Raw genomic sequence first — 4,702 nt, 5'->3', positions numbered from 1 at the left:
CAGGGCACACCATTTCTTCTTTGGCTGATTCCGGCCCGGTGCTGAGCCCAGCAGAGCCCTGGCAGAGCCCAGAGCAGCCTCAGCACCCGCAGAGCCCGGCTGCAAGGACAGAAACCAGAAACCGCCCGTCAGCTGAAGGCTCCTGTGCCCTTGTCCCAGCTGCCCGCGGTGCCCAGGCCACGCTGGCCGTGCTCAGGGCTGGGCCCAAAGCTGCCCATCACTGCTGGCAGGACGTGTGCCCAGCCTGCAGCCAGCCACGGCGCATCCAGCCCTCAGCAGCTGCCCAGAGCAAGATGCTCCTGTGCTGGCTGCCATCTCCCAAAAGCTCTTACCCCACCCGTGCCAAGAAGACGGGGACCCACCTCACGCCATCCGCCGCTGGAAGAAAAGCTGCTCCCAAACCACGTCCTCAGCCTTCTCCAAGGGCGCGGCCCATCCACGCCACAGCTGGTCCCAAGCACTTCCCAATCCAAACTGTCACCACCTAGAACACTTCCTTTAGAAAAACAAACAACCAATTAACAGACAATAAGGGGAAACAAGGGAAAAGGTAAAAGATGTGATCTCTGTCAGGGGCTTGAGGAAGGGCCAATTCTGACATGCTTGGGAAAAACCCACCCACCAGTGAGGGAAGCCCATGCTTTCACTCTTCCCCCCTGCACTGCCCCCCAAAATAATGGTGATCCCAAAGCAAACAAGGGCAGTGGAGCAGCCCACGCCCTTCCTTGCCTGCCAAGCAAAGCAGCCCATGGACAGGCTCTGGAGTCCCACCTCTGCTCCCACCTTGGGGGTTTGTTTGTGTCGGGCTGGCTGCCCCAGTCCCAGCCCAGGGCACGGTGGGTGGTGGGGGCTGTTGGCAGGGCCAGGAGCCAACTCCCATTTCGTAACCACCCCAGCCTGTGCCCCCAGCCCTGCCAAAAAGCAGCTTGGCAGCCCACTGAACAATCAGTTGGACCTGCCCCAGCAAAGGGAGGAACTTGTGGTTCCTGGACAGGCCGTGCAATGCCCAAATCTGGGAGCATCCCCCTGTGCGTGGACTCATCTGCAAATTGGCTGTGGAGCCTGGCTTTGAAGAAGATGCCAGAATCGAAGTCAATCATCTTCACCTTTGTGGTGGCAAGGTCCCAGAAGAGGTTTTCATCCTTGATGTTGTCCTCGCTGTCTCCAGCAGCAGCAGCCGCACCTTGTCCAGCTTCTCCAGGGGCTCCTTCTCGTTCCCTGGGGGTGAGACCAGGCTCTCAGGGCTCTGCCCAGGGCCCCAGCTGTCAGTGAACCAGGACAAGCAAAACCAGCCTGGATGGCAGCCACCAGTGCTGGGCAGAGCAGCTCGGCTCCAGCACGAGGGCTGCCTGTGCCCATCCCATGAGCCCTGCGCACTGACACAGGCAGGACAAAAAGTCTGGGTTGCTCTGCTTCTGATCGCCAAGGCATGTGTGCAGCTGGAACTTACCAGGGCCCTGCATCAAAGTGTGCCTGTGGCTCTCTCCCTTCTTCTATGGCAGATGAGTATCCTGCATCCAAGGATCACAGAACAGGTCTTCTAATGAGGGCCTGTCCAAGGAGTGCACTGATAAACACCACCTGATGAGATCTTGGCAATCTGGGGAGAGAAACCAGAAGCCGCCAGTCAGTTGGAGAAAGCTCCTGTCCCACTATTCCCATGCCCAGGCCATGCTGCATGTGCTCAGAGCTGGGCCTAAACTTTCCCACCAATTCCCTGTTTTGGAGGAGATCAGGAGAGCAGGACATGTGCCACCTCCTCAGCAGCTGCCAAAGCAGGATGCTCACAAGCCAACTGCTGTTTCCCAGCACTGGTATTCCCCCTGTGCCCAGAGATGAGCATCCACCTTGAGAGAGCCGTTGTGGCAGGGAGAGCTGATGGTCCCAGCTGATCTTCTGACCCCTCCTGAAAGGGTGTCCTCCACAGACCATCTGGTGCAGCAGGATGCCCAGGGACTAGATGGTAGCTGGCTCGCCATAGTACCAGCCACAGTGGGTCCATTCCGGGGGGCTGTAAGATGGTGTTCCTATGGAATACAGATGGAGTTCATCAGGGGGATGCTGCTGCTCCCAGAGCCTGGCCCCAGCATCCCTGGGCATGCGGGGGCTGCACCAGTGGCACGTGGGGTGACCTGCTGCTCTCTCACCAGCACCAGTGACTTGTTTACAAACTCAGGGTTGGAAAAAAAGCTACTAGTGTCAGAAGGGGGCAGCGGAAGCCGTGGCAAGGCCTGGCCATGACATCCAAAGGAAAAACCCACCCAGCGCCGGGGAAAAACCATGCCCTCATCCTCCCTGCCTGCATTGCCCCAAAAAACATTATGAATCCAGGGCAAATAAGGCAGGCAGAGCAGCCCAAGCCCATTCTTGCCTGCACACCAAACTGGCTGCTGCACTGCTTCTAGCCCCCGCTTCTCTGCTACTCTCACCCACAGGTGTTTTTGTCGAGCTGCCTGCCCCAACCCCAGCGCCAGTCCTGGGCAGAGTGGCTGGCAAAGGCTGCCAGCAGGGCTGGAAGCTGGCCCCCTACACACCCCTGCTCAAAAGCCACTTGGCTGAAGACTCAGTGCCGTGTCTGGCAGCAAAAGGGAGAGTCCCTGCTGCCACACCCAGGCTGGGCCATGAGATGCTGGGACCGGGAGCACACTCCTGCGTGGGCTCACCTGCAAATTGAGTGTATGCTGTCTTTTGCAGGTAGGTGCCACAGCCAAAGTCAATCAATTTGGCCTGCCCGGTAGCCAGGTCAACCAAGATGTTCTGGGGTTTGATGTCCCTGTGCAGGACCCCGCAGCTGGTGCAGTGCCGCACGGCTTCCAGGACCTGGCGGAACAGCTCCCGCGCCACCTCCTCGGACAGGAACCTCCGTGCCCGAATGAAATGCTGGAGGTCCTGACACCGCTCCGGGCGCTCCAGCACCATCACGATGTTGTTGGAGAGCTCCACCCACTCCAGCAGCTGGACCACACCAGGGAAGCCAGTGGAGACCCTGTCCAGCAGCACGATCTCCAGCGGTGCGCTGGTGCCGTTGGGCTGTGGGAGGACCACGATGCCGTCAGTGGGGCTGAGGCCGTGCCAGGGGTGGGGAAGCGCTCACCCTGCCCGGGATGTTCTGCACCCTCCAGTGGCCGCACGCCCGCTCTCCCTCGAGGCGTCCTGGCGGATTCCACCCTGCCGGGCCTCGGCTCGTCCCCGCCCGGCACGCCCCGGCTTCTCCCGCTGGCCCCCGCTCACTCACCAGCTCTCCCCAGTGCTGGACGCGGTTCCGTGGCACCCTTTTGATGGCCACCTGCAAGGCAAGGGGAGCAGCGGGCTGAGCTCACCGCCCGCCCTGCCCAGCCCCATCCTCTTCCTCCTCCTCCGCCCTTCTCCTCCTCCTCCTGCACCCCCTCCTCCTGCGCCCGCCGCTCACCGGGGCGCCATCCGAAAGCCGCGTCGCCGCGAAGACAGTTCCGAAGCCGCCGCGCCCCAGCAGCGAACCCAGCCGGTACTGCTCCTGGAGGCCCCGCTGCGCCTTCCCTGCCGGAGAGACGCGGCTGTCAGCGCTCGGCCTGGGGCCAGGAACGGCCCCTGAGCGCCCCTCAACCACCCCAGGCCGGGCATCCCCAGGCGTTCGCTCCTGGGAAGGCGACACTGGCGGCTCGGGGCCGGCGGCCGCGCTGGCCAGCGGCGGAGCTCGGGCCGGGGAAGGCGCAGCGCAGGCGGCGGGAGCGGCCGCGCCGCGTGTGTCCGCGGGGCCCGGGAGGGGCCGGGGCCGGGCTCGGAACAGGCGGAGGCAAAGCGCGGCGATACTGTCCCTGGCCCAGGCACCGATCCCCGCCCAGCACCGCCATCGCCAGGACAGCCAGAGGCGGGCGGAGGCGAGAGCGCGGTGGGAGGCCCGGGGGCGGGGACGGGGCAGCCCCGCCCGGGGCCGGGGGCGGGCCGGGGGCATGGCCCGGCCCTGCAGGGGAGAGGGACACTGGGAGAGGAGGGGGACACCGGGACAGGGAGACTGGGAGCGGGTGTGGGACTGCAGGAGAGGGAGAGGAGAAGCAGGAGGGAGTCGCAAGAGGAGCTTTTTTTGCTGCTGCTGCTGCTGCTGCTGCTGCTGCTGCCGCTGCTGCCGCTGCTGCCGCTGCTGCCGCTGCAACTGAAGCCCCGGGGCCGTTTTTCCCCGGGGCCGTTTGTCCGTCGCCCGCTCAGCGCCACGCCGAGCCCCGCGCGCCCCGGGGGCAGCCCCTGAGCCTTCCAAACACGGGAACTTTGCCCTGTTGAGACAAGACCCAGAGCCTTGACTCCTGCACTGTGGTAGAGCAATCCCCTTGGCTGCTGCTGTGCATTGTCCCTGCTGAGGGTCACACACTGTCAGAGAACATTCCTTGAATGCAGAATTCGTACCTGGCCCAAGCACTGCACTTGCGTCTCCAGCATTGCTTTCCAAGAGAAACGGGGGTAGGCAAATTGTGTGTAGCTCATGGTATTTTACAGCGTCTAAAACTTGCCAAGTCATGGATCTTAGAGGTGAGATCTCTTTGTAGTTAATGGGATGGAGAAGTAGTGCAAAATGGAAAAGGGGAGCATAGAAATAAATAGAGAAAACCATCTTGGATTGGTTCTTTCCATTTTTGTTTCATTTTTTAAAAGCTGTTTCAGCTTTCCCAGAATCTTCTCCACAGTCCTGTCTGCTCTTTCCAAGAACCCTTCCTGGAGAACGAGCTGCAGC

This window comes from Chamaea fasciata, unplaced genomic scaffold, assembly GCF_029207755.1.
Source record: "Chamaea fasciata isolate MVZ Bird 193981 ecotype frontalis unplaced genomic scaffold, bChaFas1.0.hap1 SCAF_74, whole genome shotgun sequence".
NCBI lineage: Eukaryota > Metazoa > Chordata > Aves > Passeriformes > Sylviidae > Chamaea > Chamaea fasciata.
This window is presented reverse-complemented; position numbering follows the sequence as displayed.